Source organism: Heloderma suspectum, chromosome 1 (assembly GCF_057233095.1).
Source record: "Heloderma suspectum isolate Gila_16-S chromosome 1, 16-S_ref, whole genome shotgun sequence".
In the NCBI taxonomy this organism is placed as follows: domain Eukaryota; kingdom Metazoa; phylum Chordata; class Lepidosauria; order Squamata; family Helodermatidae; genus Heloderma; species Heloderma suspectum.
This window is the reverse complement of record NC_139458.1, coordinates 5,786,586-5,803,838: the sequence shown is the minus strand read 5'-3', so window position 1 is coordinate 5,803,838 and position 17,253 is coordinate 5,786,586. Positions and strand designations below refer to the sequence as shown.

At 46.7% G+C, this 17,253-nt stretch overlaps 1 long non-coding RNA gene across 5 annotated transcripts in view; it reads left to right on the top strand.

Annotated features, from left to right (window-relative positions):
* The window catches only part of LOC146356821 (uncharacterized), a 102,194-nt gene that overhangs the window by 14,519 nt on the left and 70,422 nt on the right, over positions 1–17,253 (top strand). For all 5 annotated transcript variants that reach the window (XR_014787687.1, XR_014787686.1, XR_014787680.1 and 2 more), the window contains one exon: positions 11,117–11,233. This is a non-coding gene — a long non-coding RNA (uncharacterized LOC146356821). The remainder of the gene's footprint in view (positions 1–11,116; positions 11,234–17,253) is intronic.

The following is a 17,253-nucleotide window of genomic DNA, read 5'->3' as shown; positions in this document are numbered from 1 at the left end:
CTTGCGTTCCCCTTTTTTTCGCCATAATAGCCTATGTAAATATTTACGTAGGGTAGAACGGCGAAAAATAGGGAACGCAAATGGCGGCCGCTGTAGCCGCCGCCATTTGCATACGCTGGGCTTTTTTGGGGGGGGTTAGCCGTGATAGGCTACATAAATACTTACGTAGCCTATCACAGCTGCAAGGATGCCAACGGCGGCCGCAGCGGCCTGGCTGCGGCTGGCCAGGAGACCAGCTGCCAGAGCTGCCGCCGCTGGTGCTAGAACCGCTGCATCCGCCACAGGTAAGTTCCGTCCCGGGGGGATTCCGCGGGGGGGGGGGCAGGAGGCCGTTCCGCCACGGATTCCGTGGCGGAATTCTCTGCCATCCCTACTTATTTTCCTTTTGCCTCTGTAGGCCTCAAACCTTCACACAGGTTCAACCCACTACAAGTGTTAAAGGTTGTTGAAGGATGCCTCTCACATGAAGCCCTGGAAAGCAGCTGATAGTCAGGGCAGACAATATTTAGCTATAGGGACCAAACGCCTGCTGGTCTCAGTGTAAGGTGACTCCACGTTTTTTAAAATTATTATTTATAAATGTATGCATCACCTTTCAGCCCCAAATAAGCCCTCCCCGTTAAACTTACAGTTAAAACCTGCAACAATGTAACAACTTTAAATTTAAAAAATCCTCTTAAAACCATTTGAAAATGTTCTTATAGGGTAGGTCCAGGTCAGGGCACCAGACGCGCTACAGAGCTGATGTCCCTTTGCAAGTACTTATCATTCAGAAGGATTTACAGAGCGCATTTCAGGTGCTTCAGTGCCTCCCATACATCGTGCCGTCAGTGATCCTTGCCAGAGCTCAGTTAGAACGCAGGCCAGGCGCTGGAAGTGTTGGCCCCAGATGTGTGTGTGCAGATTGAGCAAGCGACTTTCCGAACTGGCTGCCACAATGTGCCTGTGAGTGTGCTTTACTGCATCAGGCTGCAGGCACAGAGCCAACGAACGAGCTGCAAATGTGCCACCCTGGCAGCACTTTGAGTCCGGCCCAGACATGGACTGGCAGCCAGCCAGTGCAGATGGAGAAGTGCTGGCATAATATGATCAAGTTGACCACTCCTGTTAACAGTCTTGCGGCCCTGTTTTGGACCAGCTGAGGTCTCCGGACCATTTTTGAAGGCAGCCCCACCTATAACACATTGCAGTTGTCCAGACGAGAGGTTATCACAGCATGGATAACTGTAGCTAGGCTGTCTCTGCCCAGAGAAGAACCTAGCTGGTATATCTACCACCTTGAAAACATGTCTAATGACTACATTTGGGGCGGGGGAGGATATAATTTAACATCGTTTTAATAACAGTTGATGTGCAGCATGATCTTTGATGCACACTGCACACCCCTGTCACCTCTCCCCCTAGTTCTACCGCTGTACAAGTTTGCGCCTTCTGCTGATGGCTGTGCTTGCTTCTCCCATCTGTCAGTTCTATCTTTTCAGTGCCAGGTTAAGACCTTTCTCTTCTCCCAGGCATTTGGCAGCATATGATGAGTTTTAATCGATCCTGGATTGTCTTATGGTTATGGTTGATGGTTTGAAGTTGTTTTAGATATATCTCGTCTCGTGTGTGTGGGGGTTTCTTTTATGTAAATGGCTTTTAACCTCTGTATTCTGTATTTTTAAATGTTTTTAATCTTTGTAAACCACCCAGAGAGCTTTTGCTATTGCGGTATAGAAATGTAATTAATAATGATAATAATGATGATGATGATGATAATAATAATAATAATAGCAGCTCTTCCACAGAGCTAGCCCAGTTCCCTAACCTGCCTGCTTGACTCCTTAATGTGCGGTTCCAATCCCACAATTTGCATGCTCCTCTTACCACACAGACACAAAAAGCAGGCATTTACATGCCCACCAGCTAATTAAGCAGCCAAATGAGGGATTTTGCACATGCTGTTTAGGTAATCACATTTGGAAATTACTGCGGGGGATTAGGCTGCTCCTGTTTCCCGCCTCTGGTGCCACAGAAAGAGGGGTGATTTCAGATCCTCGCCTCAGACGCTTGGCCCTCTTCCTCCCACTGTCTTCCCAAGCTACCATCTTGCAGCCCCCCCCCCGCCAGCCCTGAGACTCTTCATGCTCAAATGAGGACATCCATCTGCAATTATGCACACAGCACATGGGCTTCATCCCAGCAGCTCCTTCTGCAGAGAAGATGAAAGAGCGGAGTGGCAAACGGCTCTTCGCTCGCCTGGCATTTGCTGCTCTCTGGAGGGGTATTAAGCCATCACTGTCATCTCTTGCATGATTGGAGGGGGACCAAAACGCACCCGTGCCACAGCGGCGACAGAGCACGGTGCTCTCTACCACCACACAGCTGCCAAAGAGGAACTGCACCCCCCGCTTGCCAGACGGCTGCTGTTTCTGCTTTGTTCAGAGAAGAAGATCTGTGTTCGTTGGCCTGTAAAACCCGGACCTCTGAGACGGATCAAAAGACCACTGAGGCCAACCCCCCACATGGAGCGGATGTGGTCTTGCACACCAGAGTGGCACTGAATTTTGAGCAAGGGCCTTGCTTTGGATCGAGCAAGGGCTGACTGGAGAACAGCTCTGGCTTGGCTCACTCCGTCCCACACAAGCAAAGGCCTCTTGAACCACTGCCCCCCCACATAGCATAACCATAACAAAAGCTTTGGCAGATCCCTCCCGTTCTTAGGCACTTGGCCACCCGCCTGCATAGGTGGGTGGGCATAAGTTGCAAAAGCTTTGGCAGAGCTCTCCCCTTGCCACACATGAAGATGCCTGCAGAGGCCTCATGTGGTGTGTTCTGGCTCTTTAAGAGGCAAGCCAGGAAAGGCCCAGCATAACCTGGCCATGGCAGGGAACTGGAAGAATCGGGTTCGCTTTTTCAGCAGAAGCCTGAGTGAGTGGTTGGGCCTGCATCATCTCCTCAGGGGCCAAAATAATGCTGGGCACAGATCGGGGCTGGGGAACCTGCAGCCTGTGAGCCTCGTCTGGCCCACGGAGGCGCCCCATCTGGCCTGCACAGTCCCCTGGAGGAATCTCCACTCTTCCCTCCAGTTTGTGATTGAACATAACAGGGAGGATTCACCTGCATGCCACTCTCTCTCAATTGGCAGGGGGAGCCACCAATAGGGACACCCCCCCCCCAGTTAACTCAAATCTGTGTTGTAAAGAGGGGGACCTGGCTGACACTGGGTGGAGAGGTTCCTCCTAGCACTGGCCGAGCTCCTTTCCCCCTGTGCTAAAAAAGGCAAAGTGGGTAGGCGGGGTTGCCATGATGTTGTCACTTTTGATCAAGTCACCTCCCTTGTGGACCATGGGAATGCTGTAGACATCATATACCTGGACTTCAGCAAAGCTTTCGATAAAGTGCCCCATGATATCCTGATCAGCAAACTAGCTCAAAGTGGGCTAGATGAAACAACGATCCGGTGGATCCACAGTTGGCTACAGAATCGGACTCAAAGAGTGCTTATCGATGGGACCTTCTCAAACTGGGGAGAGGTAACGAGTGGGGTACCGCAGGGCTCAGTCCTGGGCCCAGTGCTCTTCCACATTTGTATTAATGACTTGGAGGAGGAGGTGCAGGGAATGCTGATCAAATTTGCAGATGACACCAAATTGGGCAGGATAGCTAATACTTTGGAAGACACAAACAAAATTCAAAGTGATCTTGATAGACTGGAGCGCTGGGCAGAAAACAACAGAATGGAATTTAATAGGGACAAATGCCAAGTTCTGCACCTAGGAGAAAGAAACCAAATACACACTTACAAGATGCGGGATACGTGGTTCAACAACGCTACAAGCGAGAAGGATCTTGGAATTGTTGTCGATCACAAGCTGAAGATGAGCCAACAATGTGATGTGGCTACAAAAAAGGCAAATGCTCTTTTGGGCTGCATTAAGAGAAGCATCGCTTCCAAATCCCGGGAAGTACTAGTCCCCCTCTACTCAACACTGGTTAGGCCTCATCTGGAGTACTGTGTCCAGCTCTGGGCACCACACTTTAAGAAGGATGCAGACAAGCTGGAGAGGGTTCAGAGGAGGGCAACAAAGATGATCAGGGGACTGGAAACAAATCCCTATGAGGAGAGACTGAAAGAACTGGGCATGTTCCACCAATCAGCTTCATGGGCCGTGCACATTCTGAACTGGTGCCTGGATGCACTTATGGCTTGGATGAGGGCTAATTAACTGAAGCTGAATCCTGATAAAACAGAGACCCGATGTGTGGCCGTCCCCATGTCCGGGATTGGGCTGTTTGCCTGTTCTGATGGGATTGCATTCATGTTGGTGAATTTGTAACGTGCAAATGCCTTCTGAAGTGATGGCTGCCCACGCCACTGTCACCTCTTGGCATGGAATTCGGTAGCTCCACTCGACCGCTGTTACTGTCCTGGCGTTGCTGTGAGCTCATTGTTTTAGGTGAAACTCACATTCCTACTTCTATGTGAACCCAAGATAAAAAATTCTGTAATTAGCAGCATGTAGTAATTTCTCTTCCGGCATAATTGGAAGGCTCACCATTTAAGGATAACACATAAAACCAGCCTATTATACGGCTCATTTGCTTGAAAATTATTGCAAATCTAACAATACTATCAAACGTTGTAGCTATCTCTGTGTGTATGGGCATCCAAAAGGGATACATTTTTATTCTTTTATAAAAGTTATGTCCTTTTTAAAATTGCTGGCACTAAATTGTATAATTATGTTAGTTTTTAGTTATGGGAAGTTGTTCACGGTGGGCAAGTGGTCAGAGGATAATTAATTAACATATTATTCTGGAGCAGGGCAAACAATTGCAGCTTGGGCTTAAGAACCGAGCACTTAAATATGACAGACACTGCTTTATTAAATTCAAACTGGCCTGTTGGATTTCATGCCTCCCCAGATGTTCATGTTTTACACCAAAGAAAGACAACAAATTCTGGGCCATGATGAAAATCCATCAAATTAAAACAAACTTGCTCATGTTCATAAAGTTGCTCAATGTGACGTTCTTTTTTCCTGCTACCGCACTGACTTGTTAGCGAGAGCCCAATCAAACAATGTCTCAAGGTGAGATGTGGGTTACTAGACCAGGGAGGAGTACACACCTGGCCTTGCTCTCTACTTGAGGGGGCGACACTGATTTTACATCTAATTCTCGCTCCCTGCCTGCTTTGAAGAGATCTTTCACTTTCCCTTGCACTGTGTCTTCTTATGCATTATTATTGACAACCCAGTTAAATAATTGCCTGAACTGAGCTTGCTTTGTCGAAGCAAAAAGCCCAGGTCAGCTCCCATTGAAGGTCTGTAGCTTATTTTACCTGCTAATTAAGGGAACTTGAAACATGAAGGGCTAAACAGCTCACACCTATGGTTTTGCAAGGGAGCTTTAGCAAGACTCTAGATCTGAGGATCTAGCTGCTAGGGTTTAGCAGAATATTTTAACCCTTGATAAGTGCCTTATTTGACCCTTTAGACCACCAACAAACAAGATTAGAATTTACAAACGAAACAGAGTAAGATGTACATCTGCAGTTCAACCTTACACCATCGTAATTTTTTTTTGCATTAAGTTGCATTACTAACAACAAAGCTAGCGGATATGACAGTATTCCAGCTGAGCTATTTAAGATCCTAAAAGATGATGCTGTTAAAATGCTGCACTCAATATGCCAACAAATTTGGAACACTCAACAATGGCCACAAGACTGGGAAAGGTCAAGTTTACATTCCAATTCCAAAGAAGGGCAACGCCAAAGAGTGTTCAGACTACCGTACAATTGTGCTCATTTCACATGCCAGCAAGGTTATGCTCCAAATCCTACAAGCTAGGCTTCAGCAGCATGTGAACCGAGAACTACCGGATGTACAAGCAGGGTTTCAAAGAGGCAGAGGAACTAGAGATCAAATCGCCAACATTCGCTGGATCATGGAGAAAGCAAGAGAATTCCAGAAAAACGTCTATTTCTGCTTCATTGACTGCTCTAAAGCCTTTGATTGTGTGGATCACAACAAACTGTGGCAAATTCTGAAAGAGATGGGAGTACCAGACCACCTTACCTGTCTCCTGAGAAACCTGTACGAGGGTCAAGAAGCAACAGTAAGAACCAGACGTGGAACAACCGATTGGTTCAAAATTGGGAAAGGAGTATGACAAGGCTGCATATTGTCACCCTGCTTATTTAATTTATATGGAGAGTACATCATGAGAAATGCCGGGTTGGATGAATCACAGGTCGGAGTTAAGATTGCCGGGAGAATTATCAACAACCTCAGATACGCAGACGATACCACCCTAATGGCAGAAAGCGAAGAGGATCTCAAGAGCCTCTTGTTGAGGGTGAAAGAGGAGAGTGCAAAAGCTGGTTTGAAACTCAACATTAAAAAAACTAAGATCATGTCATCTGGCCCTATCACTTCCTGGCATATAGAAGGGGAAGAAATGGAAGCAGTGACAGATTTTACTTTCTTGGGCTCCAAGATCACCGCAGATGGTGACTGTAGCCATGAAATTAAAAGACGCTTGCTCCTTGGGAGGAAAGCTATGGCAAACCTGGAAGCTCACTGGGTGACTTTGGGCCAGTCACAGACTCTCAGCCCAACCCACCTCACAGGGTTGTTGTTGTGAGGATAAAATGGAGAGGAGGAGGATAATGTCAGCCGCCTTGGGTTCCTTGCAAGAGGAAAAAAGGCGGGGTATAAATGCAATAAATAAATAAATAAAAATAAATAAATACTGAAGCTGAAGCTGAAATATTTTGGCCACCTAATGCGAAGAGAAAACTCCCTGGAAAAGACCCTGATGCTGGGAAAGACTGAAGGCAAAAGGAGAAGGGGACGGCAGAGGATGAGATGGCTAGGTAGCATCACTGATGCAATGAGTATGAACTTGAGCACACTCCGGGAGAGAGCGCAGGAGAGGAAGGCCTGGCATACTATGGTCCATGGGGTCACGAAGAGTCGGACACGACTGAACAACAACAACAACAACAACAACAATGCATTTATGAATATGATATGAATGGATGCCATCACCATCACCATCATCATCATCATCATCATCACCATCATCTCCATACTGCCCAGTAGCTGAGGCTCTCTGGGTGGTTCACAACAATTCACAATATAAAATGCAGCATAACACTTTAAAGACACACCATTTAAAAATAATTTAAGGGCGCAATCCTATTGGGGTAGGCGGCCGCCTCTGAACTCGGAGGTGGGGATGGGGGAGAATTTCTCCCCGAAACTTCGGGGGGCCGAGCGCCAACGCATTCGGTCCTCCGAAGGTTGTTCGGGGAGAAATTCTCCGCCCCCCCGCCCCCCCGGGATGGGACTTACCTTTCACGAATGTCCCTCCCGGCAGCGGTTCGGCAGGTCTTCGTCAGGGGCGGGGGCAGCAGCCAGTCTTTCGATCGGCTGCCGCCGCCGCCATTACAAGCAAAGTAAAAAAAACAACAACACCGCTGTGATAGGCTACGTAACGATTAACGTAGCCTATCATGGCTAGATTTGCAAAGTCAGCCGTGATAGGCTACGTTAATCGTCATGTAGCCTATCACGGGTGACTTAAAAAAAAAAAAAGTGCGTACGGCTAATGGCGGCCCCCATAGGGAGCCGCCATTCGCGTTCCTTATTTGGTCCCTGTAGTCTACGTAAAGATTTACGTAGACTACGGCGAAAATAAGGACAACGCAAATATCTCTCTTTGGGGCTTTCCAAAGTCAACAAGTATGGATGTGAGTCAAATCTATGATTCCGTAATTGCTTTTCCATTCACCATGCACTGCTTATCCAAATTTTGAAAATAGCACAGTGAAGCCATTAGATGTATTCTGTGCTCATGGCTTACTCAATGAACCTACTTCTTGCCATATTAGAGAGCCAGGTGAATCAGCCCTGAGTTTTAATTTTAACTGGGAGAGCAGCTGAGCTCTTGTAAGCTCTCTTTTGATTTTGCAGCTCAGCTCTCACAAAGTTTACCTTGCTTTCCATAATTGCCAGTAAACGGGTATAGGGAACCTACTTGTTGCAACTGAGAAGAAACTTGCTGTCACTGCAGCAGGGAATTGCAAAGAAGTAGTTAAAAAAAAAAGCAGCAACAACATCTTTGTTGTTGTTGTTGTTGTTCAGTCGTTCAGTCGTGTCCGACTCTTCGTGACCCCATGGACCATAGCACGCCAGGTCTTCCTGTCCTGCGCTCTCTCCCGGAGCATGCTCAAGTTCATATTCATTGCATCCGTGATGCTATCTAGCCATCTCATCCTCTGCCGTCCCCTTCTCCTTTTGCCTTCAATCTTTCCCAGCATCAGGGTCTTTTCCAGGGAGTTTTCTCTTCGCATTAGGTGGCCAAAATATTGGAGCTTCAGCTTCATTATCTGTCCTTCCAATGAGCACTCAGGGTTGATTTCCTTTAGGATGGACTGATTTGACCTCCTTGCAGTCCAGGGGACTCGTAAGAGTCTTCTCCAGCACCACAATTCGAAAGCATCAATTCTTCGGCGCTCAGCCTTCCTTATAGTCCAGCTCTCACAGCCATACATTGCTACTGGGAAAACCATAGCTTTGATTAGACGGACCTTTGTCGGCAAGGTGATGTCTCTGCTTCTTACTATGCTGTCTAGGTTGGCCATAGCTTTCCTCCCAAGGAGCAAGCGTCTTTTAATTTCATGGCTCCAAGATCACCGTCTGCGGTGATCTTGGAGCCCAAGAAAGTAAATCTGTCACTGCTTCCATTTCTTCCCCTTCTATATGCCAGGAAGTGATGGGGCCAGATGCCATGATCTTAGTTTTTTTAATGTTGAGTTTCAAACCAGCTTTTGCACTCTCCTCTTTTACCCTCAACAAGAGGCTCTTGAGATCCTCTTCGCTTTCTGCCATTAGGGTGGTATCGTCTGCATATCGGAGGTTATTGATAATTCTCCCGGCAATCTTAATTCCGACCTCTGATTCATCCAACCCGGCATTTCTCATGATGTACTCTGCATATAAGTTAAATAAGCAGGGTGACAATATGCAGCCTTGTCGTACTCCTTTCCCAATTTTGAACCAATCGGTTGTTCCATGTCTGGTTCTTACTGTTGCTTCTTGACCCTCGTACGGGTTTCTCAGGAGACAGGTAAGGTGGTCTGGTACTCCCATCACTTTAAGAATTTGCCAGAGTTTGTTGTGATCCACACAATCAAAGGCTTTAGAGCAGTCAATGAAGCAGAAATAGACGTTTTGCTGGAATTCTCTTGCTTTCTCCATGATGCAGCGAATGTTGGCGATTTGATCTCTAGTTCCTCTGCCTCTTCTAAACCCAGCTTGTACTTCCGGTAGTTCTCGGTTCGCATACTGCTGAAGCCTAGCTTGTAGGATTTTGAGCATCACCTTGCTGGCATGTGAAATGAGCGCAATTGTGCGGTAGTTTGAACACTCTTTGGCGTTGCCCTTCTTTGGAACTGGAATGTAAACTGACCTTTTCCAGTCTTGTGGCCACTGTTGAGTGTTCCAGATTTGTTGGCATATTGAATGCAGCACTGTAACAGCATCATCTTTTAGGATTTTAAATAGCTCGGCTGGAATACTGTCATCTCCGCTAGCTTTGTTGTTACTAATGCTTCCTAAGGCCCACTTGACTTCACTCTCTAGGATGTCCGGCTCAAGTTCAGTGACCGCACTATCATGGCTATCTGCTTGGAAATAATGGAGTTGGGCACATTTTGCCTCTTCCAGGTGATTTAAATTTACCAAAGTGCACCATAATTCTGTAGCCAGTAAAAGCAAAACATGCACGGCTTATTGACTCTCTTAGATGGAGCAGCACAGGGACCGTTGCTTGAAGCTCCAGCATGCTGAACTCATGTCCCTGGAGATGCTATTGTTGATGCATAAGCTGTAACCTAAAATATTGACTTTATAATGTAATTGAATCCTAGAGACATGTTTCAGATAGAGAGCACTTGACAAATGATTACGCAACAAGAGAGCCAGGCCTAAAGGCCTGAGCAAGAAGGTGATGGAATTTGCAGCGGGGGATTCACTCCTATCAGCCACTCTGAGCAGGAGCAAGAAAATGTGCTGGATGACACTGCTTGAACTTCCTGCTCGGGTTACTAGGAGGAATGACAAAGGGGCTTCTTCCTGAAATATTTCTTCCTCCTAGTTTCCAGTATGGGTCTCACTCTCATTTCAGAATCCTGTGGATGCAAACTGGCTTGAATGCTGTGTGTGTACATTCTGCACGATCCGGCTCATACCTGTTACATTTTCTGTGAGCAATTCTTAAAGACAATAATACGAGCTGGGTTTGAAATGGGACCATATTTTTGTATGCTGGCCACTTATGCATGGCCAAAAAAGAGGGGGAAATTCATCCTCGAAAATTAGGACAAAGAGGACGCGCATTGGTGTAGTATTTGCATATGCAAATGTACATGTATAGCTGCATATTTAGGCTTAATAACTATGATTTAAATAGTAATGTAATACATCTCCCACCATAGCTGAGAAGGCTGACCAGGTGACCTGGGTCTCTTGCTCATCTTCAAGGCCCCTGCTGCTCTGCCTCCTTATGGTCTTTGACTTTAGTTTGCGTTAGATTTGGACTGGTCAGCACAATCAAAGAGAGGGCTGCCCTCTGCCAGCTCCCCAGGATAGAGGAATTTCCTCTGTAAAGTAGGACACCTCAGTCCCCTATATTTTGGGGATGTGTAGAAGGAGGCTGTGGGGTGACTTCAACTTTGTCTTGAACTCCCAGCCCACAGCTGTGGCCTAGCAGTACACTGGCCATTGTGCTCGACACAGCCGAAACCACTGGATCATTTTTCATTTTCAGTATTTCATCTAAAGGGAAAAGTAAAAATGGTATCAGGGATAAGCAAATAACAAGCACAGATGAACCAAATGTTATTAGAATTTTGTCTGATGGCTCCAGTGGTTACCAGATAATCCACAGGTTATTCATGAATAACCCATGGAGAGGTTGGAAGCCTTGGGCTCCTTCACACGGAGCTTTTATCCTGCAATTGAGAATGCTCCTTCATGGAAGTTTGCAGGCCCTTTACACGACACTGTGACCCTCCAGGGCATCTCCTTCACTAAATGCCCTTTGTTTTGTTTTTAAACAGATCACAGATAATGAGCTATCAAATTACCCCTTTGTGTTCCGCTTCAGTTTCCTCCATCAAATGAGTCAAAGTGTCAAGAAGAGGCACGAGATCAATGAAAGATAACGGAAGACTCAGGTACAGGGATAAGGAGGCGGGAAGGGGAGCGTGTGTAAAGGGAGTCAGTTGTGATCCTGCATTTAAAACGGAAGCAGAAAGCCCTGTTTTAAATGCAGGATTTTAGGCTGGTGTAGAGGAGCCCTTTGTCTGGGGACTGTCCATTTGCATATTTTGCAGAGGGTTTGGGGAGGTGTTCTAAACAGGGAATCAAACTGAACTTGAACCCAGAACTAGGATAAACTTTTATTTTTGCTTGAACCAGAACAGAACCTTACTTATCTGAAAGTCTCTGTTGAATCAGAACTGGAAAAAAATGAGGTTACTGGTTCAGAATCAGTGTTCAACTAATCAATAACGTACCTAATGTGGTCCACCCACTGGTTCACTGGCTCTACCAGAATTAAAACGAGCACACACAATAAAACCAATATCCAGGTGGTTTTATGTATTTTGGGTTTTTGCAGGCTTCCTGCCTCCATCCCTGTCAAGGCCTGGGCCTGGGAAGCCTTAGGCAGGGACTGAAGTGGAGACCTGCTTCCTGTTGGAGTCACAACAGTCTGTGATTTGGGTGCATAAGCTTAAATACCTGTTTGTATAGGTTGCAGGCTAGCTGGTGGTTTCTGGGATCAGCTGAACATTGCATCTTCTAGTCTGCTGTGATAGTTTGTGTATGACAGTTCAGCTGATGTCTTGCTAGCTTGGGGCTTATCTTTTCCCTCTCTGTTAAAAGATTGTTGTGGTCATTGGCAAAGTTTTTTGGTGCATACTTCAGTTGTGTGTTCAAGTTACTTGCCATCACTTTTTCCCCTTTGCAACAGGGGCTTGGTCAACATAGAAGTTACAACATGGAAGGGTTGGATCCAATGTTAGCTTTACTTGGACTAGACCCATTGAAATGAATGGGACTTAAGTTAGTTATGACCCACTGTATAACACCCAGTTAATGAGCCATGGTTGAATAAATATTTTTGAAATACTGGGAGACTCAGAAAATATCTAGATGTGAGCTGTAGCACTTGGCTCAGGTTTCTTTGTTGATGCCATCAACTCAAGAAAGCATTGAGTGGACATGCTTTTGAGTTTAAAATCTGTATTGTCTCCACAAAGATCCAATATGAAGGAGGCAATCTCTGAGGATGTTTAGTTTGAGAGGCTAAAGAGAAATGACAAAAAGCGGTAATACCGAGTACGAAACAGAAATGCAAGCCAAGCATGTTGGAAATACAATAGGCCACTATCAATGTCAGGTCCATCTCTTGGAGGCTGAGACATGCACAACATTCCTGCTGATGTCCACTGCCGGGGATGATCACCAGTGGTTGGGAGAGAGAATGAGAAGCAGGAAATGCCACTGCCCACCTGCTCCCTGCCTCTCTGCCTGTCAAGCAAGCAATGAAGGGAAAGAGGAGAAGGAGCAAGAGCAGCTGGTGACGGTGGTGAGAGGGTCGTCCCGGGGTGTGCGTGCGCGTGTGTTGAGGGTGTCTTGCCCAAAGGCCCTCCAAAACCTGGGGCTGGCACTGGGTGGAAGTGGTAGTGCACAAATTAGGGAGCCTCTCCACACATCAGCTGCCCAGTCTGTTCACTGGCAGCCGAATCAAACTTCTCGCTTCACACATTATGGTGCTCCAAAGGATTGACTGAGCATCGTTCATTTCAACTAACCGTCCCCATTTGGAAAGATCAGGGCAGGCCACAGTTGGACTGCACACGCTGCCTTGGGGCTTAGAGGGGAACCCTGGGGCCTGCCTGAAAAACAGGCTTGGGAGATTTGGAAGTGTTCCCTCCCCTGGAGCGCTCTTGTCAAGTGCTTGCATACTGCCAGGCTGGTGGGCGGATAAAGGTTGCCCAGGCGTTTTCTTCAGCACGCCTCGCAGGCGTAACAAAATACGGGCTGAGTCATCCACCCACAAGCCTGCAACCCTCTTGAAAACTGTCACGTTTTAAAAGCCCTGTGCTGGCTGCCGGGCTGGGATGGTTCCGAATTGACAAGGACACTTTCTCAGCCACTTTCCCCACCTTGAAATCAACGGTCTGGGCTACATTTGGTGGTGGTTGTGGGGAGAAATTCTTTGGCGGGAAAGAGAATCGGAGCAGCTGCTGTCTTATTTGTCACACAAACTCCTGTTCTGATGCTCCATTAAAAGATGGCTGCTCCTTTCTCATTCGCCAGGAGCTGCTGTTACAGTAGAGAGCAGCAGCTGAATATCTAGAAAACACACGTTTGTACAGGATGGATGGAAGGTTCCTTGAGCAGCACATTTTGTTTGAGAAGTGCAGTGTTAAATAATCTCTCCAAAGAAAGGGCAGTGATTGAGGAAGGCTGGTTGAAAATTTGAAGGCACAGTGCGCTATTCCATGCAACCTTATTTTAAAACCTGGATTGCTAGGAACAACTTTCTTTCTCCCTCCCTCCCATCCTTCCTCCCATCCAAATAAGAATGTCTTGCAAACCCCCCCCCCCGCCCCAAAGATGCTTTACTTGAAAGCAGGCCCAAAGTTAAAAGGTACCTCATGCTGTTTTTGAACAGGGGGGGGGAAGCAAATTGATATTAACAGTGCAATCCTTTGCATGTCTAAACTGAAGTAAACCCCACTGAGTTAAATGGGACTTCCTCCCAAGTAACTGTGCTGAAGAGTCAGTGAAATGATTTGATGAAACTAAGTCGGGGAGGAGCCATTTCATGAAGCCATTTCTCCTCCGATTACTAGGTCAATTTCACAAAGGATTGGCTGAATCTCTGTTTCTCCCCGGCCCTAAGTGGGGCTACCAGGCAGGTGCACAGGCAAGAACAGCCACCTCTGGGCTGCCTTTCCGCCAAGCAGAACAGCATGATTGCAGAAACATCCAACTACCCATCTTGCATTCTCCTCAGTAATTAAAAAGAAATCCAAATGGGAATGAAGTTCAATTCTAGCTTCGGTGAACATAGGGGGCAAAATCCACAAGATGTTCTCCCATGCAACCCCCCCATGGAAGTGAATGGGACCTGCCCAAGAGCTCTTTTTTTTCCAATGGATACTGAAGAGGGGAGCATCCTAAGTGGATGGGCTGCATTATCAAAGCATATTCAGATTTTGGTGTGTGCTGGAATACATGGACATGGACTTGGTGGAGAGCTGGTGATGTATATTCAAGAACATGCTCAAAACTGACCTCACACCATGCACACTAAGAACTTAACCAGATGAGGGACCCGGTCTCCCCAACATGATTATGTTATCTGGGTGTGGAGGTGGATGGGTTGATGTCTGAATGCCCCCCCCCCCCCATTCTCTCTGGCTATACAAAAGAAACATGACATGGAAACTGAACTCTGGGCTAGATGGACTTTCAATGGATAATATCCACGCTAGCTAAATAGAGCCTTGATGTTCAGAGGCAGGGGGACTGTTTCCTCCATGCCCTGCTCGTGGGCTTCCCAGGCTTGTCGGGCTGACCACCTGTTTGAGCCAAGACTGCTGGATTGCTAAGGCTGCTGACAAACATCTATTCCTTGGTTGTTCAAGTTGCAGTGGACGTGTGCTCACCATGCTGTGTTCAAAGGAACAGCTGCATCTCCAGGACTTCAGCTCAAGGATAACATGGAAAATCAGTCCTGACACTTTGTGGCAGAAGCCTACTTGCACTGCTTGGACATCATGAACCCACCACCTGCTCACTCCACACCCCCGGATCAGTTTTGCAACTAAGTGGACTTTCCTTTAAGAAACACAATGAAAATACAGTAACCAAAGAATGCTTAAATCAGGGGGTCGAACTTCAGGCCTGGGGGCCAAATCTGGCCTTCCTGGGGTCCCAGTCCAGCCCTCTGGCATTCCCCCCCCCAATCATTTGATGGTTCCCTGGCTTTTGTGCAGTTTCCTCCCCATTCTAAAGGGCTGAAAAGCCTCTCCGAAAGCTCAGTTCCTGGTAGTAAGAGCCTGAAGCTAATACGTTGTTCCGTCGTTCAGTCGTGTCCGACTCTTCGTGACCCCGTGGACCACAGCACGCCAGGCCTTCCTGTCCTGCGCTCTCTCCCGGAGCGTGCTCAAGTCCATATTCATTGCATCAGTGATGCTATCTAGCCATCTCATCCTCTGCCGTCCGCTTCTCCTTTTGCCTTCAGTCTTTCCCAGCATCAGGGTCTTTTCCAGGGAGTTTTCTCTTCGCATTAGGTGGCCAAAATATTTGAGCTTCAGCTTCAGTATCTGTCCTTCCAATGAGCACTCAGGGTTGATTTCCTTTAGGATGGACTGATTTGACCTCCTTGCAGTCCAGGGGACTCGTAAGAGTCTTCTCTAGCACACAGTTCGAAAGCATCAATTCTCCGGTGCTCAGCCTTCCTTCTAGTCCAGCTCTCACAGCCATACATTACTACTGGGAAAACCATAGCTTTGATTATGTGGACCTTTGTCGGCAAGGTGATGTCTCTGCTTCTTACTATGCTGTCTAGGTTGGCCATAGCTTTCCTCCCCAGGAGCAAGCGTCTTTTAATTTCATGGCTACAGGCACCGTCTGCGGTGATCTTGGAGCCCAAGAAAGTAAAATCTGTCACTGCTTCCATTTCTTCCCCTTCTATATGCCAGGAAGTGATAGGGCCAGATGCCATGATCTTCGTTTTTTTAATGTTGAGTTTCAAACCAGCTTTTGCACTCTCCTCTTTTACCCTCAACAAGAGGCTCTTGAGATCCTCTTCGCTTTCTGCCATTAGGGTGGTATCGTCTGCATATCGGAGGTTGTTGATAATTCTCCCGGCAATCTTAATTCCGACCTGTGATTCATCCAACCCGGCGTTTCTCATGATGTACTCTGCATATAAGTTAAATAAGCAGGGTGACAATATGCAGCCTTGTCGTACTCCTTTCCCAATTTTGAACCACTCGGTTGTTCCATGTCTGGTTCTTACTGTTGCTTCTTGACCCTCGTACAGGTTTCTCAGGAGACAGGTAAGGTGGTCTGGTACTCCCATCACTTTAAGAATTTGCCACAGTTTGTTGTGATCCACACAATCAAAGGCTTTAGCGTAGTCAATGAAGCAGAAATAGACGTTTTTCTGGAATTCTCTTGCTTTCTCCATGATGCAGCGAACGTTGGCGATTTGATCTCTAGTTCCTCTGCCTCCTCGAAACCCAGCTTGTACTTCCAGTAGTTCTCGGTTCGCATACTGCTGAAGCCTAGCTTGTAGGATTTTGAGCATCACCTTGCTGGCATGTGAAATGAGCGCAATTGTGCGGTAGTTTGAACACTCTTTGGCGTTGCCCTTCTTTGGAATTGGAATGTAAACTGACCTTTTCCAGTCTTGTGGCCACTGTTGAGTGTTCCAGATTTGTTGGCATATTGAGTGCAGCACTTTAAGAGGATCATCTTTTAGGATTTTAAATAGCTCAGCTGGAATGCTGTCATCTCCGCTAGCTTTGTTGTTACTAATGCTTCCTAAGGCCCACTTGACTTCACTCTCTAGGATGTCCGGCTCAAGTTCAGTGACCGCACTATCATGGCTATCAGGGACATTCAGATCTTTCCTGTATAGTTCTTCTGTGTATTCTTCCCACCTCTTCTTAATCTCATCTGCTTCTGTTAGGTCCCTGCCTTCTTTGTCCTTTATCATGCCCGTCTTTGCACAAAACGTTTCCTTGAGATCTCCAATTTTCTTGAAGAGATCTCTAGTCTTTCCCATTCTGTTGTTTTCCTCGATTTCTTTACATTGTTCATTTAAGAAGGCCTTCTTGTCTCTCCTTGCTGTTCTCTGGAACTCTGCATTCAGTTGGATATATATTCCCCTTTCTCCCTTGCTTTTTGCTTCCCTTCTTTCCTCACCTACTTGTAAAGCCTCATCAGACAGCCACTTGGCTTTCTTGCATTTCTTTTTCTTTGGGATGGATTTCGTTGTTGCCTCCTGAACAATGTTACGGACCTCCGTCCATAGTTCCTCAGGCACTCTGTCTATCAGGTCTAATCCCTGAAATCTATTCCTCACCTCCACTGTATATTCATAAGGGATATGATTGAGGTCATACCTGAATGGTTTAGTGGTTTTCCCTACGTTCTTCAATTTAAG